Source organism: Coffea arabica, chromosome 4e (assembly GCF_036785885.1).
Source record: "Coffea arabica cultivar ET-39 chromosome 4e, Coffea Arabica ET-39 HiFi, whole genome shotgun sequence".
Classification (NCBI taxonomy): Eukaryota; Viridiplantae; Streptophyta; class Magnoliopsida; order Gentianales; family Rubiaceae; genus Coffea; species Coffea arabica.
In genome coordinates this window covers 39,878,738-39,906,334 of record NC_092317.1, presented here as the reverse complement: position 1 = coordinate 39,906,334, position 27,597 = coordinate 39,878,738, and the positions used below count along the sequence as shown (strand labels likewise).

General features: G+C 35.3%; 2 long non-coding RNA genes across 4 annotated transcripts; one reads left to right on the top strand and one right to left on the bottom strand.

Moving 5' to 3' along the window:
- Positions 1 to 1,867: 1,867 nt before the first annotated feature.
- Positions 1,868 to 5,976, bottom strand: LOC113743021 (uncharacterized). Of its 3 annotated transcripts, none has more exons than XR_003460945.2 (5): positions 5,658 to 5,976; positions 4,153 to 4,276; positions 4,016 to 4,074; positions 3,488 to 3,540; positions 1,868 to 2,144 (listed from the first exon to the last, which is right to left on the bottom strand). It is a non-coding gene; the product is annotated as an uncharacterized lncRNA (long non-coding RNA). The 3 variants fall into 3 exon arrangements; XR_011813717.1 differs by having other exon boundaries at positions 4,153 to 4,221; positions 5,658 to 5,968; XR_003460944.2 differs by having other exon boundaries at positions 4,153 to 5,961.
- A 12,701-nt stretch (positions 5,977 to 18,677) lies between these two features.
- Positions 18,678 to 27,011, top strand: LOC113696916 (uncharacterized). Its single transcript, XR_011813349.1, has 5 exons — positions 18,678 to 19,243; positions 20,762 to 20,806; positions 23,767 to 23,895; positions 24,107 to 24,293; positions 26,760 to 27,011. It is a non-coding gene; the product is annotated as an uncharacterized lncRNA (long non-coding RNA).
- The last annotated feature ends 586 nt before the right edge of the window (positions 27,012 to 27,597 follow it).

Here is a 27,597-nt window from a genome sequence, read left to right as displayed (position 1 = left end):
GCTACTTGCAAAACGGTGAGTACGCAGATGCATTGGCGTTGTATCTGGAAATGGAGAAAGAGAAAGGATTGAGGCTCAACCAAATGATTATAGCTATACTCCGTTATAGGATCAACTGCTACTTCCGAATCTTTTAGCCGGATATTCACATCTTTCCTGCCTAATTGTAATTGCTGCTGCAGGGGAAGGCATTTCACCCGATGACATCAACATTTGTTGGGGCAATCTAGGCATGCCCACATGGCGGCATAAAGGACAATACTGGGGCCACGCAGGCTTTTTTTTTTGGGCCTTTTGATGACGGCTGCCGGGCTGAGCACAGCAATTTTTAAAAAATAAAATTTTGTAGCCTGTCAGATCAATACTTACACGATTTTTTTTTTTGAACAATAAATGGAGGAATTAGCCAAGATATTAAGTGGTACAACAACTAAAATAAAAAAATAAGTGTGAAATGCAACATGGTACCCTTTTACATGAATAATTGATTTAACCTCTTAATATATTTAATGTAAGAAGGTCACCGCATGCATAACCAAATAGCCTTGAAATACTTTGAAGTCACGCTAAATTGCCTTCCTTAGATAGGGTGCAATTCATATCAATGAAGTTGATGTTCTTCTCTAGCAGAGTAGTGTACTTTACCATATTCTGTGGTGTACCGATAATTATATCTACCAAAAGATACTGATCGTTACAACAACTAAAAGAAAGAAGATAAGATGAACATGAAATGCAACAAAATACTTTTTTACATAAGTAATTAACTTAGTCTTATAATATATTGGAGGTAAGAAAGTCAAGCACACGCATAACCAAGAGGCTTCTAAATGTTTTGGACTCGTACTAGATTGGCCCTTTAGTTGGGATGCCATTTATATTAACCAGGTTAGTATTCTTCTCCAACATACTTTATTGCATTTTATGATGTACCAATAGTTATGAAAAGTGGTTAAAGAGAATAATCATAACCAGTAAAAACTACTCTTTGCTTAATTATGGATTTTAACTTTTTTGATATTAATAAATCTATAATTTGAATACAAAAGAAAATGACAACATCACAAAATAATTATGCCGGTGGGACAGAAATGGGGCGGGGGCAGCAGCTTTGCTTCTCTCAAACGGGTAAACACTACATTCATTTGGGATCCTAAATCTGTAAGTTTTTCTCACTTAATTCTTTAATTAATGGGGGAAGATGAACCATGTGTTCATAGTCTTGGTTGCTAAAGTATAAGTTTTATACATATGGGGTCAATCTTCTTATCTAGAAATTGTTTGGATAAAAATGTAGGAATAATTTAAAAAATTGCAGCTGTTCATTGGCCAAATTTGGGGTTAAATCTGTTGGGTGGATTTGAAATTTTGAAATAACATAAAATAGCACTATATGCCACTACAAAAAAAAAGATTTCTAGTGACAACAATTTTTGTCGAGAAAAGGTACGCGTTTCGTCAGGAAAAGTTTTCGTGACACCAACATCGTCAGAGAAGATTGGTCACCTATACACCGTCGGCAAATGGTTTTCCTGACAACTATTGAAATTTTCGTCAAGAAAAGTTTTATTTTTTGTGACGCATCATCAGGAAAGGTAATAGTGATGATTTGGTCATCAGGAAAAGACCTCATATTGTTGACGAGCCTTTGTCAAGAAAGACCCTGAACTTTGTTACTAAATTTTCAATTGTCAAGAATAGTCACACATTGAAACTTGTCAGGAAACTTTAACGACAATACAATGTCATTTTTCCTGACGACAGCTGCATCACTTTTAAGCCCAACAATTTTAGTGCCAACAAAGTGACCATATCATCTATTTAGACACTCCATCCAATCAAAATATAAAAGTATGCAAGCAAAATATCAACCAAAACTTCACAAATTATCATTAGTAGGCAACCATAATATGTCAAACCACAAAAGTTAACCATGTCAAACATTTACATATCATCCCATTCCACGATTTGAAACCAATATAAATATTGCTATTTCTCCCTAGATAACTGCCATATACCTAACATATGCTAAAACCAAAAGATGGACTTCAATTCCATGGTCAACAAAAACTAGAGATGGATGATATCAAAATAGAGGAGTTCTTCAGCATGAGCCAAAATCAATCCACAAGTTCATCCCAAACCTGTACAATAAAACCAAGAAAAATTTGAAATCAGAGAAATAATAGAATGGCATGCACAACATGTATTTTTGTTATTAGGTGGTATTGAGGCTCCAAAGTTGAGTTTGAAAATTATGGTTCAGATTGCAAGTTGGTATTAGTTGGGTAGGTTTGCAAGTGAGAGTGCAGGTCTGCTCTGCTAAATATGAAGAAATACAAAATTAGATATTTTAAGATAATCATCATATGTAACCGACTATAAAGAGTTTGAAAACAGCAGTGTTGATATAATAAATATGTTGCGCCATGTTATGGACCATGTGCCTATATCTAGTTTGTAGAATAGATTATGAAAAATCATTCGATGGCACATCTAATGCATAATCAACAACAAATTTTGAAGATAATGCCACATCAATAGCATTTGAATTTCTTTATTCTCAAATTCTCGTGTCTAATCTTTATAGCCAAAAGACAGATGGGTGTTGAAGGCAATTCAAAGGTACAGAAAGTTGAGACGTGGACATAAACTTGGGAGAATCAACATAAAGCAACTTTGCATACTAATCTTGAGGAGAAAGAGTACAAACACTTCCAAGTAAATTCATAAAAATAATATGTTAGCAAAGGAATGCACATAAGAATAGATTTAGAGGCAATTAAAGACTAGGAAAAGTAAACTGTAATCTTAAAATCCGAATATGTGGATAATCTCTTAATACTTTTAGGAAATTGAGGATAGTAATAACGGGACAACAGCCTCTAGTCTAACCCTACTGACATTTAATAAGATTTTATTGTTGCAAACAGGGGGAAAATATACTGGGAGAACAATCATAGGATGGCCACAGTAAAAGAGCAAACATTTGTGGTAAGACAAATATTTAGGAGGTCAACCACTCACCATTTATTGCCCAAGGCTTATAAATAATTGAGGATAGGGGGCAAGCAAACGATTTTGGAGATAAGAATGAAGCAGAGTGGCACAAAAATTTAGAGCCTTCAGTGTTCCAATGGCTCCGACGAACAAGCCTAAAGGAACTTTTGATGAACATAAAGAATACAGAGGCAAGAATATGAAATTGACACACATGCAAATCAACTATGTCCCCCATTCCTCTTCCCATTTCTTTAAGAATCAAAATTTTCAGTACACATTTTACTTATTACGAATAACACAATTAGATAATTGCTGAGGAGGTTAAAGTTCAATTAGAATTTTGTTTCATAGTTATCTTAAAAGTTGTATTAAACTTAGCATGCCCAGTGTCAACTTAAGTAAAAAAAAAAAAAATTTAAGCAACAGACAACATGGATACAAGATGTCATTCAATTACAATCAATTCATGAACAGCAGCCCTTACTTTGGAGGATTAAAAGATTCTCCAACTTGCCGCCACAGCTTGCAAGCAGTCACCTGCAATCCCAAAAAAAGAGACACCATTGATAATGTAGTCATCTTACCAATGGGAACTAACTTAAGCTGAAAATGCAGCTAAACTTTCAGGTAACAAAACCATATGATACATTTATTTAACTCCTCAAGAGTGAAGAAACTCTGAACTAAAGAAATGTCAAGAAATATGGTCTATAGTATCAAAGCTTTAAATCTCAAGCAATAATGGATTTTTTGTTTGAAACGGGTACGAGTCGGAAAACAAGCACAGCAAAACATACTTTTCATACATGTTATACATGCATAATCATGTAATATGTATCACAAAACCATTCCAACTATCCCTCCTAAAACATGTAGAAAGAATATTATACTTGGCATTCAAAGTTGTTTTAGGGGTGATCATATCACAAGTTCAATGTTCTAACCACCCCTGGCACTCAAATAGGCAATGGCAATAGTTTCAAGCAAAATGATAATGGGTTTTGGTTGAAACCTGCTCAATGATAATTTCTAAGTTTCTTTCCATGATTCAAGGTCAGTAATTCCTTTCTCCTGCAAAAGGAATTAAAGTTAGAAAGTTAAATGAGTGCAGAAATTCCTCTCCAACTATCAGTCTGTAGCCGTGCTTACCATGGTTCCCTTCCATTCCAAGAGATATTTTATCTCCAATTTACTGCTCTCCAGAAGCAGTGAAATTTGCTGCAAGGGCATGACTCATAACTTCATATACAGGAATAAAGGACCAGAAACAAATCTAGAGGAAATAAAAAGAGGAAACCAAAACCAGTTACATGTCAAACAATATCAGTATATTAGCCATAGATATACGCATGGGAATCAGGAGAAAACTTAAATTCCAGGAAAGCAAGCAAAACAGATATTACAAAGTACTTATTCTTACTCGAACTAGAAAACTAGTACAAAGATCACCATTGTGCAAGTTGATTGAGACTTACTTAAATCACAAATAATATAGCAGTATCCTCTTGCACTAAGTTCTAGCACTGAAGCATCATCCTCTCTAGTCTAATTACTGAGCACATAGCATAGCCTTTTAAAATGGTATATAATTGTGAATCAAATTCTCCCAACTCCTGAAGACACACCCACTACCATCTGCAAATGCCAACTTATAGCTCTAGTTCATAATTTGGCATGTGATTGGCAATTTGGCCGCATGTTTACCATTCAAAATTGCACCTTTCCTCATTTAGTCGGAAACTTATCTCAAAGCCATATCTACATGTGAAAGAAGATCTAGAACATATACCATAGAAAACGAGAAAACAAGTAATTGCTATGCTTATTACAAGCATTTCACCAAGACAACACCAAAAAGATACATAAATCACTGCCAATTACATGAATCAATTTTTTTAGCAACAGCTGCAAATACAGAATATGAGCACAAAAGCAAAACAAAAGGTCCATTGTTAATTTACAACAAAACTAAAACGTCAATTTTCCTTTTCTAAAACACTGACAAAAACTAACACGGTAGAACAAACTAAAATCAAGAAACCAGAAATCCGACAAGAATGGGCATAAAAAGCATGATCAAGCAGAGCCGAAGTTCAAAAATCCGAAACTACGAGCGAACATGAAAAATAATGAAACACAAAGTTCAATCGAAGCTTCCCAAATTGCTTTTGCGAACGAACATGAAAAAGAATCCTTTTCACCAAAAATCAACATTAAGATCAACAAAAGCATCACACCCACAAATGAAATCCTAAAAGCACACAACAGTCCAAAAGAAATTCGAACAAAGCAAATAATGCGCCTACGCATTGAACTTCCCTACTAGCAGCCTTGAAACCCCTAAAATCGTTACTAGAATCAGCCATATCATTAGCATCCCCAATTGAACTCAATCGTATAGTGAAGCATCCCCAATTAGCATCCCCAAATCATTACCAGAACCAGAATCACCAAATTTTATACTGATTATATCCCCGGGCACAAGAACTGAAGCATCTTCCTAGGTTTCGACGAACAGAGAAAGGGAGAGATAAATAAAATACCCACTATAAAAATTAAAAAAAGGAACCAATTAAAGACAAAATTGAAAGGGGATTTGGAGAAAGGGAACCGATTCAAGACAAAATTGAAGGATTATTTGATGTTTACATCACCTTAGACCATCGTGTTGTCTCTCTTATTGAAATAGATGAAGATGAGTTACAGATTTGGAGAAGTGCTTCTTTGTCGTTGTTGTTCCAAAAGAAAGAGAGATGGAACAAGTGTTTTCTGTTTCCCGGTTTCTATGTCATAAGTTGATGTCCTTCTAAATTCTTTTTTGGTCCAAAAAAGGGAAAAAAACTGGTGGGAAAAACTGGTGGGAGAATGAAAACTTTTCCTGACGAATTGACGTGAGCAAAAGTAGAAAAATATGTTTAAAGTAGTTGTGCCTTTTGAAGGATATTTGCCTGACGAAGCGTCATAAAAGGTATGGTTTTCCTGACAAATAAGTTGGTTGTCATGAAAATTTTGTCACGAAAGAAATAATTTTTTGTAGTGTGCTTCTTATGTATTGGGCAACTTGAATCTTTAACAATTTTATTCCATGCAGTCCAAATTTGATGGAATTCAAATATTAGTCAAGTTGACATCAATTCCAGTAACTACAGTTGATATCAAGTCCTCAAAAGGGTCTTATTCCCTAGATATACATTATATTTCATATGTTATGCTGGACATTAGAGTGTTTAGTTGCCATAGGATTCCAATCCGTAGCTTTAGTAGTAAAATCAGTATGGCATTTGGACTCTGCATTTGTCTAGCTTAGATTTATTTAAAAGGATTAGACCGCTAGTCTATATACAAAATAGCAATCAAGTTCTTGATCAATGAAAGATTGATTAGTTTTGCTCCCCATCATCGGTCTAGTTCGATCTTTGCTTCGTTTTTGGACTTTCTTCTACAAATTGTGAGTCATTTAATGAATCTCATCCGATTGGCCAAATTTGATGTTTATTAATGATTTTGCTCTATTATATGATTTATTTAAAATTCATCATTGTGAGCAGTCCATTTATTGTGGTATTTGCTTTCTTGCCTTTGTAGAATTGTTATCACAATGAATCAGTCAAAAATCTAATTTCATCTGAACAAGGGATAATTCACCAACTCCACAATCAATGAATGTTGAATCAATTGACTTGACTAATGCAGTAGAAGAAGATGAATATGAAATTGAAGGAGGAAAAAATTAAAATAAAAAATGTGGGCACATTTTGATAGAGAGAAAGGTGAAGATGGCATTTTTTTTATAGTGTGTGCAATTATTGTAAAAAAAAAAAAAAAAAGATAGGTAGCACTCATGGGACGAGTAATTTGCATGATCATTACAAAAGGTGTGCTAAAAAGCCTAAACATGATGTTAGGCAAATGTTACTCTAAAGTGGTAGTAAAAAGAATGATGGCAAACAAGAATTGCACAATCATGTGTTCGATCAACAACAGTCACGCCATGAGTTTGCATCTACAATTGTATTGCATGAGTATCCATTATCTATTGTGGATCACATTGCCTTTCGAAAATTTGTTAAGATTTTGCAGCCATGTTTTAAACTTGTTTCAAGAAATACAATTAAAGGAGATTATGAAGATCTATGAATTGCAAAGATTAAAGAATTGTAATATCTTGGAGAAGCTTGGAAGTAAGCAATTATAACCGATATATGGACTTCTAGCAACACAAAGAGAGGATTCATGGCCATCACTGTGCATTATATAGATCTTACAAAGTTAAATTTTGAGGTATGTTTCCAAAAGTTAATAACTTGAATTATGTTAATTGTTTGTTATACATGAGCAACTTTTTTTTTTTTTTTTGTATTTAGGTTTATTTATGTTCCTACTCCACATACCAAAAAAGTGTTAAGTGATATGCTTTTTAGTTCATTGATGGATTGTAATATTGATCGTAAGATATCTATGATTACCTTATATAACAGTTCCACCAATCATGGTATGATCAATTGTTTGTTGAAAAAGTTGAATGTGAGTGATTTGTTGACAGATGGTCTAGTGCTTCAAATTCATTGTACTGCCCATATCTTAAATTGGGTTGTCAAAGATGGTTTAGAAATGATATCGGGTGCTATTGAAAGAATTTGTAATAGTGTAGTGTATTGGACTGCTTCTGTTACTAGAATTGAAAATTTTGAAGAAGCTGCTCGCCAATTGCGCATTTCTTCTACTAAAAAGATGTGTTTGGATTGTAAAACCCATTGGAATTTGACTTTTCTAATGTTACAAACAGCTGCAATTTATAAAGACGTATTTCCACAGGTTAAAGTGTGTGAGAAACACTACACTAATTTGCCAAATGACGACGATTGGGTAGCTTGTAATGCCATTTGTGAGAAGCTAAAATTATTCTACCAAGTAACTGAAATGTTCTCTGGTACTCGATATCCTACATCAAATGAATTTTTTGTAAAAGTTTGTGATTTTAAGGTATCATTGATTCAGTGGATAAAAAGTCCAATTTGTTTAATTAGAGTAATGGCAGAAAAGATGATGGCAAAGTACCAAAAATATTAGGAAGATTGTAATGTGATACTTGGCATTGCTGCAACTTTGGATCCTAGATACAAAATGAAGTTGATTGAGTATTATTTTTCCATCATTTGTGGTGATGAATTATTCATGAAAATTGAAGCAATTCATCAAAATTGTTATTCTTTGTTGCATGATTATCAATATCGATCTAGTTTGGACGGAAATAGAGTTGATAGTTAGTGCATGGCTTCACATAGTAAGTCTGTTATTGGGAGTCATAATAAGAACGAAGTTGAAATGGATCCCCTTGCTAATTTTGATAAGTTTGTAGTTTCTAACTCTAGTGATGTTACTTCTAAGTCGGAATTGGATTTTTATCTTGAGGAAAATGTGTTACCAATAGTTTCAACTTTTGACATACTTAGTTGGTGGAAAACACATGGGCTTAAATACCCCACCTTACAAAAAAAATGGCTAAGGATATTCTAACTGTACCTGTCTTAAGTGTGGCATCCGAATCTGCATTTAGTACTTGTGGAAGAGTAATTAGTCCTCATTAATGTATACTTCACCCCAATACCTTTGAAGCATTGACGTGTACTCACATTTGGCTATGGAATGAAATAAATGGTATACAAAAGATTTAACTTCTACTTTTAAAATTATACAAAATTTTTTGCATTCTTTATTTATTAAATCTGCGGCTATTTTTTATTTTGGTGCAGCTACTTGCTCTACTTCGGAAGAGATATTATGTAATACATTGTTTGATGAAGAAGATTATGTTGATTATGTTATTGAATAGGTATTAAAGAAATTTGATTCATCTAAATTAATTTTCTCCAATTGTGTGTTATACACTATAGCTTTCTTCTTTTATTTTGGCATCAAATGTCAGGATTGTTGTATCAAGTGAGTTATCACATCTTGAGGTTGATGAAGAGCAAATGTTTTGAAGTTGTTGAGCTAGGTCGATGAAGAGAAAAGCTGGACTTATTGTTGAGTGTCTTTAGTTTATTGAATATGAGAAATTAACGTGACTGAGTTTGTTGAATACAGGAATGTAACTTGACTTGTTGTGTTATGTTTCCATGTTGACAACTTGTTAATCTCATTTAGCATTGTTTACAATTGTGTTATTGTAAGTGAACATACAATTGTGATTTGGTCCTATTACATCTTAGTCAGATATTTTAATGTTATTTTCATGGTATTGACAGGTTGCTAATGTTCTTTAGTTATTAATATTTGCAACTTGTTGAATGGTCTAAGGTTGAGTACTTGAGCATGTCTTTATTGAATATTTTGAGATAGAATGAATGATAAAATTGTTCTGTAGATGAGCAGATTGTTAAATATGGTAGGTTGATTTCTTTCCCGTGGGGAACTGCAGGGAAAATGGGCTGGGGGGCAGGGGGTAGGGGATTGGGGGGAGTTATTTGACGGATCCGTCCCCAACCTCACCTCATTGGCACCCTTAGTTAATATAATCAGTCAAGAAGAAGTTTAAGGCCATGTTTGATGATCCAGTTCAACACTTAAATTTAATAAATTTAGATTTTAACATATTCAAACCGTTTGATAACCAAAAATTGAGCATCTGAATTAATTAAGTAGCATTGAATTTTCTAGGCAAAACTTACTCCCAAAATTAAGTGATAAGCTATTCACTTATCACTGAATGTGATATGCACTCAAATGTATTAGATTTAATACTTAACAATTTAATAATTTAATGGATTCAGACTTCAGATTTCAGACTTTTTTATCAAACGCAGCCTAAGTGTTACTCATTCCGCCCTATTAAAAGTGTCATGCTTTCCATTTTTGGATGTCTCAAAATGTTTATCATCTTACCAATGTCAAAGTTACTTTTGATCATTTTTTTGCAATGTTATCCCCACCTTTATCTATATTTCATACTAAGTTCAAATTTGAAATTTGAATTTTTAGAGGGCAACTTTGCACACAAATTTGCTTACATTACCATCAAACCACTATTCTTGAAAAGTTAAATTTTCAAAACACGACAAACAATTTGGGATTGAGGGAGTACACAACTAAAAGAAAGAAGATAACATGAATATGACATGCAATAAGGTACTTTTTTGCATAAATAATTGACCCAACCTCATCATAGTTTTTCATATGAGAAGGTCAACCACAAGCTCACAATGAAGAGCCCCTAAATACTTTGATATGGTACTAAACTATGAGCCTGATGCTAAGATTTCTAGAAGTCCTAAATGATCCTAAGGATTCTAGGCAAAAGTCCACAAGTCCTAATGTGCATTAGAGGTGTTTTAACTTTTTTCAATTTCTTCTTCTTGGATCCAGATGGCTCATTCATGGTTTTGATATCATCCAAAACTTGCTGAGTAATAGTAATAGTGTGACGCCCCCACTTCTCCCAAGGGCGAACCCGAGGGTATAGGCGGGACGCCTGCCTAGCTCGCGCCAGGACTCGAAAATACAAAACAATAAAAACTAAAGAAACCAAAAGAACATTATTCACAATATACAATCCCAAAAGATTTCTATTTACATCCTCCAAAAGTAACTACCCATACCATTACATTCGTATGATTATAACCAAAACCAAAGAGTAGACCCTAAGAAGGGTCCTTACACGGATCACTATAACAAGGAAAAACATATTAACTAGTCGGTTATTACAAGCAAAACCCAACTATACTAGTGACGGTGCCAAAATTTCCCCGCGTCGGCCCCTGCTAAAGAAAACAAAAGAAAAGGGGGTAAGCTATAAGTTTAGTGACTAACCAGGGGTAAAATTTAATTTTTACATGTCAACATTTGCACAGTGAGAGCAAAGCAAAAGCATAAAAGTAACACCACATGGTAAGGATACGGGTGGCTCCAAAGCCAACTCATTTGTCGAGCTTGATCACTGGTTGACCCTTGAGATCCTGAGCCACACAGCTCGCTTCTCTTAAAGGATCCCACATAGAGAGACTATGAGCCTCAGCTCAAGTCACGAGCAATAAATGCTCTAAAATATTTTTCAAACAATAAATGCTCTAAAATCGTAGTTCAAGCAATAAATGCTCTGGTTCAAGCAATAAATGCTCTAGTTCAAGCAATAAATGCTCTGGTTCAAGCAATAAATGCTCCCAAATTGTGTCACAAGCAATAATTGCTCCGCAAATGTTTCACAACCAATAAATGCTCCATAACAAATCACAAGATCATATTTCACAGGTATCAATAGCAACTAATAGGGTTTAGGTCGAGTGCGATAAAGTACACCCTCGCCTAAGTGCCCATTCATAGTAAACTCATATTAGTATTGAGTTACACAGAAACCCTGATTACTCACCTAAAGAGCAAGTATAACGAGAGAAAGTACGGAAATGAATTCAAGTCGTCAGCTAGTGGGCCCCACCGGCTCCGTCTAGCCCGTCACCGCCTGTAGTAGAAGGTTGAGCCATATTATCACACAAACAACTACTAAAGTGCGTAAATTAAGCAAAACGGCAAAATTGGCCCATGCATGTGCGGAATCGGCAAACGGAAATGGAAACGGGCGGCAAACGGAAATGGGCATAGTTACTATCCCAAACTGTTTTGACCATAAGTTGGGCTAGGAATGTCGGATTAAAGTGTATGAGATACTGTTCCGAAGCTAAGAGAAAGGGCTACAATTTTCATGAAGACACCTTAATCTCGATCTGAATGGAAGCAGGTCGAAATCATGGAAAAAAGTACCAGAAGTTTACACTTCAGGGTGACGGACCGGGTATGTTTGCCAGGCCATAACTCACAGCTCACAAACCCAAATGAAGAAATTTCAAAGGCATTGGAAAGCTAAGACATAAGGCTAAAAATTTTATGTTTTGGCCAAAATCTGAATCAATACAGAACAGGGTGAAAAATGGGTCCAAAGTTCCTATCAGAACTGTCCAAATTCAAAGGCAGTTCTGACAACCATTCTTGTTTTGGTCATAACTGGAACTACAAAACTCGGATTTGGATGTACTTTATACTGTTTCGAAGCTAAAACTAAGATATACATTTCTTATGAAGGTGTCAACACCCAGTTCGCACGTTATCCAGGCGAACCGAGCATGGTCAGAGGCTAAATCCAAAAGCGTAACACAATCTAGTGTTCAAAACAGGTGCAAGTGTTTTGGCTATAACTCGGGCTACACTGATCCGTTTGACCTGAAATTTTGTAGGCACATTAAGGACTTAAGAAGCTACAACTTTCATGTTTTGAGAAACCTTTGAATCTTCACGTATCATAAAGAGAAACAGACCCCAAGTTCGGATTTGTGGACTGCCCTGTTTCCAGTTTTGCCGGTTTCGAACGTCGCAAATGCATGGTCCGTTTCCAAGGTTTCCATGCAAGTCTTCCAACCACTTTCATACCAAATAAACACACATATACTAACTTCTAAATGACCTACAAATGGTCCGAAACTTTCCCTCTAAGTCACTACAAAATTGCCAAAAACTAACCATAATCTAGGTGCTAATCCTACTAACTTTACTAGTTCACCACCTAATCAATCAAACTCTAATCACTTAAGCCCTAACCCAACCAAACTAACTTTCCTTTGAATTAGGGTTTCATGACTAATCTGGAATTTGCTACTTACCAACCATACAAGTGAAATTAATACATCAAAGATGCCATTAACAAGCCAAAATCCAACCAAACCAACTCTAGGAATCATGAATCAAGAAACCCTACCTTTTCCTCCTAGCCTTTACCAAAATCAGCAATATAGCCATCAAAATAAACCATAAAACTACTCCATAATCATCATACAACCCATAAAAATGCATAATTACAACAAAAGCATCACTTCCATAGCTTCAAGATTAAAACCCCAAAATTTAACTTCGAAGTAAGATGATATACCTTCAAATAAGCTTTGTAGATGATCAAACCACAGCAATCAAGTGCTCAAGTTGTCTTCTTAAGCTCCACAAGCAAGATGGATGGCTAAAACTTGAAGAACTTTGAAGAAAATCTCTCCCCTCTCTTGCTCTCTCTCTCTCTCTCGGCCTTCCCTCTTTCTTTTTTTCTTTTGCTTTGTTTTGTTTATGTCTTAGCTTTATCTTGTATTTTCCTACCATGAAATAGTAGTCAAAGCCTTGGGAAGATATTTACCACTCAACCAATCAAATAAAAGCTTGTTTATTGCCTCTTAGCCCTTACACCTTTACTTTCTCTTTCTTACTCCTTTTCCCTCAAACATTTGATAATCTTTCAATTAACTACATAAGTTATAACTTAATCTAGTCTAAAATACTTAGTAACACTTAATCATTTCACTAATCACCTTCCTATCTTAACCTCCCATACTTAATCATACTTTCTCCATAATAAAAACAATGAAACAACAACCTTTATAATATTGGCAAAATTAGGGTTTTAATAAAATTCCAAATTAAGATTTTTCGATTCTAAAAAGCAAAATCACATGTAAAGAATTACCATCATCCTTAAAATCAAATTTTATAGCAAAATTTAGCACTAATATTCCTTATTCAAAATTAAGGACGAATCGGGATCCCACAAATAGGACCTTCAAGGGCTTCATGGTAAACTTCTTGCTCAGTTTCAACATTTTCACATGCTTCCTTTGGCCGAGCAGGTTTCAATGAAGTATTTTGTCCTGTTTCTTGGTTGGTTCGAGTGTTAACAAGTCTAATCTACCAGTTGACTAGCCAAATCAAACCAATCCAAAACATGCAAGGAAAAAAGCAGCCCAGAACATCAACAATCATAATCCAGCTATACAAGTCAAATAGATGAAAATGCATGCAAAAAAGTAGCAACAACTTTCTCCATTCTCCAACAATCCAAGCCATCCATTTCTACCATGACAAAGTCCTACCATCAAAGACAAAATAACATCAATTTTTAGGCATTCAAATATGACCAAATTAAATCAATAAATAAATACAATTATCGTAATAATGGCCTAATCTTGAATTCTTGAATCACATTTGAAGTGCCAATCTAATCTTTGGAAGTTCAATTTCTTTGACGGTCCTCATTTGCTACATATATCAAAACAACATGCACAAATTATACATATAACTTAAACAAATATGAAATCTAAAAATGAAATATAAACTTATCGGTAAATGGTGAAAATTTTCCATCTAATTCTCATCTTCATCTTCTTTTTGATCTCATACATATTTCTACACCAACAGTGCATAACAACACTTGAACCGCGTTTGGAGCCAATGCAGCTCGGCATGAATCAATTACTCTAGTTTCGACATTGAATATGGTCTCAAATGCTACTGTGGCTATTAGAATACAAGATATCAGATGCCACCATAGATGAAATTAGGTACACAATATTGTTGACTTTTCAGCACTCTAAGCAGTCAAATAAATTTGAATCAGACCCAATTGGATGGCAAAGCTTATCTAGATAATTCAACAATTCAGATTTGTGGCGCGTTGAAGTTTGCACTTCCATAATATAGTCAGCACATCATCCGAATTTGAAGACTTTTGCTTCCTTAAATCCTGGCTATTAGATGCACTGCCGTGGGACACAACTACACTTCCGCTCGAACTACCAACTATAGAAACATATTCCTCATACATGTCAAAGAATACTTTTTGGACCTTGTGTGACATTTTTTTTGACTCAAAAGGTGAATAAATCTTGAGAAAGGAGAACTCTGAAAGACGCATTTTCTGCCTTGGATCCAAAATGGCACCAGTTGCCATCAATAAGCTGTATTGATCTTGATAATGATCGAATTTGGCCTTCATTTTCAGAATCATGGCCCAAATGAAATCATCTTCATCATTCACTCTTGAATCCAAGAGTCTTTTCACCCTCTTGGAGGGATAAATTGCTAGTGGGATAGTCACTGCTAGAGATTACAGTTGTGGCTATCCAGAAGGACTCTAGGATAGTGCACAATTTCTCTACTTTTTTCCAATCTTTTATAAATGGGTAGCAATCATAACTCAGCCCTCCGTTTTCAAAATATGGAAAGACCTTCTTGAACTTGATAGCACAGCTTAGCATTTTGTAGGTCAAATTCCACTTTGTTCAACGGTCATGAATCAAAGTCTTCGATTGTATTTGCGATTGCATATCTATCTTGACAAATATTAGTATCCTTCAATTAGAGCGGTTGTACAAAATCAACACTTTCTCTAACACTTTTGATGATGTCAACAATCTCACTTAGGCTTTCTTGCACTATTAGATTCAATATATAGGCACAATAGTTTACATAGATTGAGAAGTTGTCTCTCAAACGGCCTCTCAGCTACATCATTAGTGGATGTATTATCCACGGGAACTATGTAAATCATGTTCTCAATCTCCCATTCCTTGACACTTTTAAAAAATGCACATGTGATTTCTATTCCTCTTATTGGTGGAAGTATTTGAACAAAGTTAAGAACCCACTTTTGTAGTTTCTAGCTTTGATCAATCCAGTGGTCAGTAAAGCACCATATACTTGATCTTCTGAATTTTAGACTTCCATATATTTGTTGTGAGGCTGACTTTATCGGGACGCATCAAGAGGTTCCTTAGCTTCTTTTTCTCTAGCTCATTCCTTGACACATTTTAAAAATGCACCCGTGATTTCTATTCCTCTTATTGGTGGAAGTATGTCAATAAAGTTAAGAACTTACTTTTGTAGTTTCTAATTTTGATCAATCCAGTGGTCAGTAAAGCACCATATACTTGATCTTCTGAATTTTAGACTTCCATATATTTGTTGTGAGGCTGACTTTATCGGGACGTATCAAGAGGTTCCTTAGCTTCTTTTTCTCTAGCTCATAAACTTGAATACAATCATTTTTTCCCATAACTCATGAGATCTTAGTCTACTCAAGTATCACCCATTTCATCATCAAGTTGAATCCTTCTTCCCCTAATATGCTAAAGGGATGTTCATGCATTAGAATCTAGTGTGCAATTGTTTCCCACATTTTTTCCATGCCAATTTTACCTAAATGCAAGGGTGGAACTACTTGTAAAGTAGAATCGAGAAGCTGGAAATTTAACTTTGTTTGCTATTCCTTTCCAATCTTTGCTTTTCTAGCTAGGCAAGTATCCTAATGCCTCTACATGATCGTGGACTGTTTAGTTTTTCCTCAAGATAATCTTTTACTGCAATGCAAGCATATTGCATAGTAATGACCATTTTCATAGTATACCTTGTAGTCATCCCAAGCCTCGAATGTCTTGCTTCTTTTAGAAATATGAAATTCATCCTCTCCCCCAGATAGGTCTACTAATTCTACATTATTTCCAACTCCTGCAGCTCCCATAGGTGCTTTCATATCATACAAAGCATTTCTCATAGCTCCTATAGTTTCCTCATTCTCAATATTAAAAAAAATTGGCTATCTAGTTGTATTGGAGTGGTAGAATTAGCGGCCTCCGGACTAACACATGGGATGGAAGATACATCAGGTGGACTGATATCGATACCTACTTACCTTAACATAATGGGTAATGCTGAAGCACTTGTCGAAGGGCCCAGGCACTCTCCATATTTTCTTGTTCGTTTTTAGCCTCCAATATCTTTCAGTTGTTCCCAAATATGATACAAAAAAGAAAGTTAAGATCAAATTCAATCATTTGTTAAGTCATTGAATTAGCCACAAACCAATTAGCAAATTGAATGATCAATGAGTTTAGAACCAATCAGCAACTTAAATGATCAATGTTGGACTATGTTCATCACAACATCTAAAACTCACAAGTGCTGCCAAATTGAACACCCTTGTATGTATTTAAATTATCACATTCAAATGAATCAAATCCCCATTGCCATACAAGCCTTATAATGTCAAAGTCAAACCAGCTAATCACCTCTAAGCATAGAGCCTATGTAATCACCAGACTTATAGATGGAAATAACACTTTGTTCATAGGGAATTAGACCAACAAAATCATAAACAAGTCAGCTACAACATGCCCACCTATCCAAATCAAATAATTAATTCACTTCTGCCTAATACCCATTTTCCAACTTCTGAAACATAAGAATGAAAGCCACCAATATTTTGGTCCCACTAAAACTAATCTTACTAGATTTACCATAAGTTTAATGAAAAAATAGATGGACATAAGCATATAACTTCACCTAATTTCTTGTTATAGACCAAACAAGCTGTTAGGAAATAATAATAACTACAACTACAAAATAGCTTTGACGTGAAGATTCACTTTCCTTAAGGAAATTTGCCCCCACTATTCTAATATCGGATTTGCGGCAATTCCCTCCAGGAATAACAAAGCCAACCAGAATTTCCACACACTAGTATGTAGAAATTCTCTCAAGAACGGTTTTAGAGAATATCATTTTGAAAGAAGTAGAAGAATAGTAAAACTAGAAGTAAAAGTGAGTTTTCTGATATTTTGACATCCTTATTTATAATGTTCAGATACCTCAAAAGAAATGTCATGTCTTTTGGAAATATATTTCTTCATGAATAGGCACCTTTTAAAATGAATGGATACTTAACGGATATTTAAGAGTTGTATCATTAAATATAACCCCTAAAAGTAAACCATTTAGTTAAGAAGAAATATTAAAATGAAATTAATTAAAATTAATTTCGATTCTTAAGACCCAAGTGCCAATCTTTTGACCATTAAATTTATATTCTAATTCAATAGTCAATATGACAAATGCATGTGCAATATTGAAGTTTCCCTGTGACGGCCCCACCTCTCCCTAGGGCATACCCAGGGTTCGGCGGGTCGCCTGCCCAACTCTTGCCAAGACTCACTCATTCATAGCTCAAGAAAAATAACGTACATCCATAGAAAATAAATAACACATCCACTGCAACTTAAGATATACATTGATGCTCAAATCCAAATACAAAACTTCTACATAGCAAAATACTTCAAGTGTTTACAATTCGAGTACAATCAACCCTAGTCGGGTGCTAGTGTGAGTACAAATTCAAAATTTCAAAAACTAGACTACACTAGTCTATACACATCTCACATCTCACGCCTCGCTCGTACCTCCTGTAAGGAAAACAAATGACGTGGAATGAGCTAAAAGCCCAATGAGTTTCCAAATAGCAAGTTAACCATTATTTAAAAGTGCCAGTATCACGTAGCTGTAGACACCAAATCTTTGGTTTCGAATTTTATTTTTTTAATTTTAATTAGTTTAATTTTAGATTTATTTTGTTTCAATTTTAGGTTTATTTTGGTTGTTTCCCGTTTCGTGTCTCTTATTGTATTTTAATTAGTTTACGAGCATTTATTTTATCTACTAATTTGATTGAAAAAAAAGAGAGAAAAAAGAAAAGAAAAAAGATGAAAATGAAAAATGAAGGAAAAAAGATTGAAAAATGGCAACTTTGTTGTTTTTAGTTTGTATTTTGATGTGATGTTACTTAAATTGTTGTTTTTACTTAATTATCATTTTGTTACAATTACTTTAAAAAAAAAAAAGGAAAAGAGCCGCATGCAGCAGCGTAAAAACCATACCATTTGCTGGTAGATCGGATGGCCAAGGGAGAGGGCTTAAGATGAGATTGATTGGTAGCCATTAAACGGAGGGTTTTAGGGTTGCTAACTTGATATAAAAAGCTGAGAAGAAACCGCAGTCAGGAGGAAGAAAAAAGAGAGTGCGGGAGACGGCTAGAGAAAAATAGAGAGAGAGAGCGGCTAGGTTTTGGCAAAAAGGCTTCGAAAGGAGAAAGAAACGGAAAGAAGGGATCTGGTGGGTAGCTGAGGGTCTAGTAGCAGTTGGTGAAGAAAAACCAGAAAGGGCTAAGAGAGAAATCCGACTGGCGGCTAGGGTAGAGAGTAAGGGAGAGACACCGAAAAGAAAACTGGGGAAAAGAGTTCGAAAGAGAAAAAAGCTACGGCTGAGTGGAAAAGGCTTGGGAGGGAACCAGAAAAGAAAGAAGGAGAAAAGTTTCTCCAGAAAACCTGAAAAAAAAGAAAAGGGGCTACCTTTCACGACAGATCTCCTTCCGGGTTGTTTCATCTGAGCAGATCTTTGTTTCCGCACCAAGTAGGAAGTCGGAAGAGGGAATCCCGTTCAGGAAGATCCTCATGAAAGCGTATCCAAGAACGCTGAAATGGAGGCTCGAAATCCTTACCTCGTCAGTCCGTGAAGTTGGTTCCAGGAAGCTTTAATCTTCAAGTTTTCGCACTTGGGTCTGTCCCCTTCGCGCTATATCGTGTGATTTCGTCTCTTTCAAGCATCAAAGGTGAGGCAGTTCATCTTATCCCATTTCATTTAAGCTCAGAATCACATCATACTTACCAAAAATTGTTGTCGGATTTGTTTCCTATTTTCTTTCCTTTCTGTTGTTGTTCCGCTTATTTCATAGTAGCTAGATCAGATTTTCTTACATGAGGATACGTTAAATTTCGCGTGAGAGTATGAGGTCATATGGGTTTGTGATTGGGTGCGAATTCACGGCCTTTTCCTGCTTAGCAAGGCTGCTCCATTCAAGAAGCTTAGAAAGCTGTTTTTTTTTTATTTTATGTCACTGCATGTTCTTGGTCTGGTTCCTCGTTTGATCTTCAAAAGTAATGTTCATGATTGGGTTGTATCAATCAAAGTGTTCAGTCGTTAAAGGATTTGAGTCCATGGGTTTTGCTTGAATCATATTTCTGTTATGTTTGTGTATGAAGGTCGGCTGCAACAGGTTTGGATTTCTGGTTTGGTTACAACAATAAAAATTCGATCTTTTGGGGCTGTTAAAGTTTTTCCAAAAATGGCTTAAGCCACCTCCTGGGTTTTGTTTGTTTCATGGTATCCCATGTATGTTTTTGCTGCCGTTCCAAGTAGTAATGTGTGATATATGTTGGGCTGCAACAAGTAGTTTAATTTGCGGCAGCCGTGACTTTCCTTTTTCTTTGTTCAAGTTTTGGGTCTGTTGATGTTCAATTACTATGATAGTGGGCTGTAGACATGTTTGCCGTAAGTATCTTCACGTCTCTGCTGCAATTCTACATTCCCTTGTGTTATGGGGATACGGATGCTTGTAGCATTTCTTGATGCATGAAATCTCGGGTATCTTTTGCTGCTCCGTGTATGTTTGAGTCATTTTTTTTTATTGCTTTCACCTATCCAATGAAGTGTTTTAACCTTGGATTCTGTTAAGATAATAGGTTGTTAGAGTTACTATATGGACCCAACCGCATGAAATGAGCTGCAAAATTGTGGTAAAGAATCGGTAATGAAGAAAAACAGCTTTTGAGGAAAACTTGCCTTTTGCATGATCTAACTTTAACTTTTGTATGGATTGAATGCTGAATGTTGCTATTTAGCTGGTTTAGATTAAGGCTTTAACGTTTGGTTGAGAAGTTTTGATCAAAAGATTGCTTGAGGTGGAAATCAGTGTGTGGAAATGCAAGTTACGGTGATATTTCTTGGCTGCAGAAAGTTGGTATCAGAAATATTTCTGGTTGCAAATTATTTCTCACATACCTGCATGAATTTGCATGAAATAATTCTCTGAAAATTGCACTTTGACCCCCTAAGTCTCCCTTTGTTTTACTATGACCCAACCAATTGAATAATGTCCTCAATTTGGTCCTTGGCAGCTTCAATCTTTCAACTCAATTGTTTGTTTGCTTCAATTAATTACCATGCTTTGTTTAGATTGTACTTAATGCATGAGTTTAAGAACTTTGTGTCCAAGTGAGCTTGTGTTTACCTACTCTCTTTAATTTTTCCAAATAAATTGGTACCTTGACCTTTTCTTTGTATTTTTTAGGGCAAATAAGTGATTTCAATTCATTGGGGCCCAATTGCAAGGGAGGTAACCTCTATCTCCTTGATTTTCATTTTTCCTATTTGATCCAACGTGCACTACAAGAAAATTGGTCATCAGTGACAACTTTTCTCTGTGACGAAAAAAAGTTGTCACAAAAGTGGATCCTTTATTGACGACTTTCTAACTCGTCACAAACCTCTAATGGGAGCCAACTTATTTGTGACGACTTTTTTAAGTCGCCACTAGTAAATTCCCGCCAAGATTGAGCAAGAGCGCGGGAGTGTTTAGAACACACAATAGTGACAACATTAAGAACATCATCACTATTGCTTGGCCTATTTACTGACGACTTTTTGTTGTCGTCACTGATCACTAAAAAAAAAGGTATTAGTGACAACATTTTGTAGTGATGACAATAAGTCGTCACAAAAGGAGCTTCTTTAGTCGCAACACCTAAAGTTGTCACAATTGCATCAAACAACTAAATGTTTAGTGACGACCCGTTATTTTCGTCACAAACTACACTGCAAGAAATATGGTCATTAGTGACAACATTTTTTAGTGACGACAAAAGTCGTCACAAAACGTGGTTGTTTAGTGACGACAAGGAGAGTTGTCATAATTACTCAAAGCAACTAAGTCTTCAGTGACGACCTTGAAAAAGTTGTCACTAAAATGATCTATATAGTGACAACTTCTAATATCGTCACTGTCACTCTACCGATTCGGATTTAGTGACAAGAATTAATCGTCACTGTTTAAAGTACTTATTTCTAAGTCACTTTCATTAATTCTACTGTGCCACCCTAAATTTTGCGATTTAGCCCCAAATGTTGTAAAAAATTCCATTAATTCCATTATGATACCTTAACTTTTACAATTTAGCCCCATATGTAGTACACCGATTTCTTTAATTCTATTATTACTCCCTAACTTTTGTAATTTAGCCCCATATGTAATTCACCAATTTCATTAATTCTACTATGGCACTCTAACTTTTGCAATTTAACCCCCATATGTAATACACCAATTTTATTATTTCTATTATGGCACCCTAACTTTTACAATTTAGCCCCTATTTTTTTATTAGGAAATTGCGAATGGTATCTTGATAAACTATGCATAAATATTTTATAATTTTCTCAAACTTAAGTAATAATTTGTTATAAACTCTAAAGATATATCTTTCATTACAATAGTTATAAGGCAGGCAGGTTTTTTATCAATGGAATAAGAAATTTATGCCAGATTTATCCTTTGTACTACATGCCAAGTAGTATTAGCAAAGGAATAACAAAGTACTACAAAGTAATTAACAAAATAGCCTTCAGAGAGTGTAGTTTATGGGCAAATGAGCATTATCTATTCAAAGTACCAACTTTTTTATGGCCATTTTACTCTCAAACATATAATTTATGATAAATTTATAAATGTTTGTAAGTAAAATTCAAAAAGTGTTACACTGATTTCTTACAAAACGAAAACTGGCAGGTTATCTTTTCAACATAAATTAAATTTTTTTAAAAAAAGAAATGGCCCATAAAGTACCAACTCTTTGTGGGTTTCCTCCATTACATGAACAAATATTCTGCTCTTTATGGGCATTTCACTCTGAATCATTTAATTTATGTTAAATACATAAATGTTTGTAAGTAAAATTCAAAAAGTGTTGCACTAATATTTTTATGAAAGGAAAACTGGTAGGTTTTGTATTTAACATAAATTAAATATGTGAAAGCAAAAAAAAAGAAAGAAATTACCCATAAATCTACGTTTTTAACTAGAAAAAATTAATGAAAGTTTCTAGTTAGAACAACTATAAACTATTATAACTTGAGAAAGAGAACATTTACAAGTTCTTTGAATTTAGCAAAAAAATTTTCATCCATTATAATTTTTTAATAAATACATTAAGGAGTAGTGATTAGAAATACATTAGTAAATTTAAATAAAAATTGAACCTAAAATTGACTTGAATCGTCGTGATTGACCGGTGCCCGAAATTTGTTCAAACTAAAAATGAAAAAAAGTGGTGCGGGTACCATACACTAAGAAAAGCAACCACTCTTACTCCCCCGTCGACCAGTCCCCACATCCAGACGCATCTGTTCTCCTCACACATTCAATCCCTCAATCAACCCCATTATTTTCAATCCCCTTTATTCGTTTCCCAAATCCCGAGCAGCAGTGGAGGCGGCAGCCGGACCAGTAGCGCCTCATCATCGTCGGCAAGGAGCTGGAGAACAGTGGTGCCCTAGCCGACTACAACATCTGGAAGGAGCCAGAAGGAGTCCACCATCCACCTCTTCCTCTGCCTTCGTGGTGGCTCCAAGAAGCGCAAGAAGAAAACCCTACACCAAGCCCAAGAAGAAGAAGGCCAAGGCTGCCGTCCTCTAGTTCTACAAGGTCGACGACTCCGGCAATGTCCAGAGGCTCAGGAAGGAGTTTTTCTGGTTCGGAGGGCAGGGTTTGCACTAATTTGCAAACCTTGTTTCCCTAATTTTTTTCCCAATTAATTTGCCCTAAATTTTTTCCCCAATAATTGGATGGTGGTGGAGGGAGTGGAATTGGGTATATGATGTTGCTATGAGTGGCTGCTGGTGAGAGAAATAGTGGGTTAAGTGGTGCTGGGTGGAGTGGGAATTTGGGATCCTCAAGGCTCACGGTATATTTAATTCTTATCCAAGATCGAAAAATGCCTACCCGCCTTTTAATTTCACCAGCATTCATCATTCTTCCTTCACTGTTGATTCAGTCTTTTGGCCTAGAATACATTGTGGGAGACTCCTTTTGGTCCATCCCCACAACCAATGACTTCTATACTAACTGGTCTTCTTCCCACTTTTTCCAGACAGGAGACACTCTTTGTAAATCCAATGACTTGTCACTTGTACAGATTGAGATTCGAGAATCAATCATTTCAATTTTAGGTTACAACACTTTAATCTTGGCACTGATACGCGGCTTTTTTTGTTTCTGTTTTTCTTTTTTTTTGGGTTATGCAGGTTTTGACTTTGATTCAGGGCTTCATAATGTGATGGAAATGTCAAGAAGAGAGTACGAGAGTTGCAGTGTAGACAATCCCTTTAAGGTTTTCTGGGATGGCCTGGCAAGTGTTGCATTGATGGAGGAAGGTGTGTTTTATTTCATATGCAGTATTGCAAATTATTGTGCATTAGGCCAAAAGCTTAGTGTTCCCGTCCATAGTGAGAAAAATTCCCCACATTCTGCGCCAACTTCATCTCAAAGACCGCCAATTCAATATCATTTTTCTTATTGCATTCGCATTATTTTGTTTAAATTTTTTATAACAATATTAGTGATTTTTTCTGGTTCGGAGGGCAGGGTTTGCACTTGAGATTCCAGAGGATCTATACCATCTGATCAAGAAGGCCATCGCAATCAGGAAGCATTTGGAGAGGAACAGGAAGGACAAGGATTCCAAGTTCAGATTGATTCTGGTGGAGCGCAGGATTCACCGCCTCACTCGTTACTACAAAAAGACCAAGAAGCTCCCTCCCAACTGGAAATAGTATGCCCTCTCATTCACCGTTTCCCTGTTGATTTTTTCTTTTAAGCGTCATTGAAGTCTGTCCAATGGGTTTGTTGAGCTGATTAACGTCTGTTCTTTGATAATGAAATGTACTGTCGCATTGCGTTTTCATTAGTATGATCTGAGATGCCAGTCTGCTGGTTAGGACTTGTAGCCGTTTTAACTATTGGGATTTTCCTTCGCTTCTTTAAATACCTCATTGGCGATGTGGCAGAGGAAATGGGAAATAGGTTATCAGCCTATGCATTGGTTTTGTTCTGCATCCTTAGCAAACTACTGGGCAACAATTTTCCCTTTAAAAAATCATATAAACTGTCATTCATAAGTGTCCAGTAGTTTTGGAAAGAATTGGTGTATGAAGTTTGTTGAGGTTCCTTACTTATCCATGTTGTTCAGTAGTGCGTATGGTTGTCCTGCGCTTCTGCAATGGTTTTTCTGCAATTGTTTCTTGAGTTTTTAATATCATAGTAAAAATAAAAGAAGTGTTTCTTGAGTTCTCAAGTTCTATGTGCTTTATCTCTTACTTTGCTCTTATTTAGTTATTGTCTAGATGATACTTTTTTTTTCAGTTCTGAATTCTGAAGGATCTTTAATAAGTGGGAAAAATAACCCAAACAACTGATGACTGGGTTCTAAAGAGCAAGCTCAAAACCATTCTATGGAAACAAGGAAACACTGGAACATGAGCCATTTTACCATCTACAATTTGATCTTAGTGTCTAGCCTCTACATTTAGGCTTTAAAGCTCAGACAGAAACTTTGATGGCTCCTAATTACCGCCTTTACTCTGGAAAATCCTTTCTTTCCTTGTTGAATTTTATCATGGCACTGTCTTCTTCATTCCCTTTGTCTCTGCTGACCAAAGCTTCTGATTTCTTGTTAGAAATATGGTGCAGACAATTTGTTGTTCTGTCTCAGACCCTTCGTTTCTGAAATTAGCTCCTACTTAGTTGCCAAAAACTGTTGTTCTGATGATATGTAAAGTTGCAGACGGAAATGGTAAAGTAATTCAAGTAGAGAACTAATTACTAGTAAATTAGCAAACATGAACCTGAAGAGGACCTAATTGTAGCGTTGACAGAATAACCATCTTGAAGAAGCCTTTTGATCAACCATGATGCCAAAAATCCAGTTCCACCTGTTACACATACTCTCCCCTTCTCCATCTTCTCCCCTTCCATTAATTTGTGTCCGTCTAGCCTTTAATACAAGTATAGTACTGTTTGGTCTCTTTGCACTGGATTGTCAGTTACAACTTGAAGAATTAATGTATTTCCAGTATAGTATTTCACTTGAAGAATACCAGTATAGTACATGCAAAATGTATTTCCTTCAAGTAGTTAGAGGGAATCTTCCTTGTTAGTTAGACTGTTATGCTGAGTCAACAATCAAGTAGTTATTTTGTTATTCTTGAGATGTATAAGAATGCAGAAATCCGGATTGGGCAACATGGAAAAATCATTTTGAATAATATCTCTCTTTCTTCTTCCTCAAGTCTAGTTTCTCTCCCCCTTATCACTCCATTTCTGCTGCAATTGCTGCATTCATTACAGTGGTATCAGATTAGTGAATGCTTGTTACTTTTGTTGTTTATTTAGCAATTAGAGACTATTTTGCTTTTGTCACCTGAATTACAATGTTGCTGTCCTTTGGCATCTAAATATTAAAACAAAGAAGTGGAATAATTCTGTCCATATAATCCTTGGCTCTTATTGAATGTTATTAAACTTCCATCCTCTAGTAGACTTTAATGTAGCGGTGGGCACAGTGGGGGTGCTCTGTAATCCATTTGAAAGTGCTTCCTGGAAAGAGTACGGGCATTTTGATAACAAGCAAGTTTTTGGAAAGTAATTTTTAAGAATCCACTACTTGCGGAAGCCCATTATGGCAAAAGCAGCTTGCTTTCAAGGTCTTCTATGCATCATTTAATGGTGTAACATAACACTTACAATCCAGAACATAATAAATTCAAATTTCATCCTTATTATGTTGTATTTTTATTTCCTTATTATGTCAAATAAGGAGTCATAATTTTACATATTAGTTATTGACTTATTTGAGATTTGATATTCAAAGATGTACATTTATTCATTGTATACATTTATTCATTGGCATTAAGCCTGACATGCACGTTGGGCTATTACAGAACTTTTAGTACATTCTGCTGCTTCATTCCACAGTGCCACATAAGTTAGATCTTATAAAGCTTTATGCAAGAAATACAAAAACAATCTGCAGATTACAATTCGCCCCAGCAGATAAAAGCAAAGGAAAACTTTTTTTCCAAACTGTCCATATAATGTCTCTTTTTCTACTATTTATACAGTCACTATCTAGATGAGGCTTAAACCAATGATTCACTTTATTTTTTGGTGACTCCTTAATTAATTTTTCTTGTTTTAAATTTTTCTATCATCTACTAATAACTTTACTACATTATTGCAGATATATTGCTCATTTTGGAGGTTTCGAAGAAGATTAGCAGTACGGCTTACATGTCGGCTCAAAAAGTGTGGTTATAGTGCTGTCTTAAGTTTAGAAAATGTTTCGGAAGCGCAGGAAATGTTTTGGGACTTGGAATATGTTTTTAAGTGCAGCCTTGACTTATATGAGTAGTATTTGTTCTACTGAAACTTATGAAACTATTTGTACTATGATGTTGCACTTATTTATGACATTTGAATATTTAATATGTTATTCTGGCATTTTCTATTGTAACGGGTGTCTATGTTTGTTATTTATTAAACATTGCTGATGTTTTTATTTTTTAGATATTATTGTAGTAGGAAAATCATATGTAAGGTGTTGTAAATGAGTAGTATTTTTCTAGGCAGGATGTCTTTATTGACAATTTTTATTGTCACTCAATCAAAATTGTCTATTGATAAGGGATTGTTGTCACAGTTGATCAGGGGTTTATTGACAACAAAGTTGTCACTAATTCTCCTATACCCTCACTACCGTTCCTTCATGCATCACTGACAAGAGAAGATGTCATCACTAGATTTATAGCTTTTATTGATGACATATGTTGTCATAAAAAAGTTTCATTCATTGATAACTCTAAAGTCGTCACTGTATACTTTCATCTTTTATTGACGACATAGATTGTCATAAAAAAGCTTCTATTTACTGACGACTTTAAAGTCGTCACTGTATACTTTTACCGACGGAGATTCAGTGACGACCCTGCGACAACTGAAATGTTGTCAATAATGGTCATCAGTGACGACTTTTTGATTTTTTGTGACGAAAAGTAGTTATCACTGATGACCAAAATTCT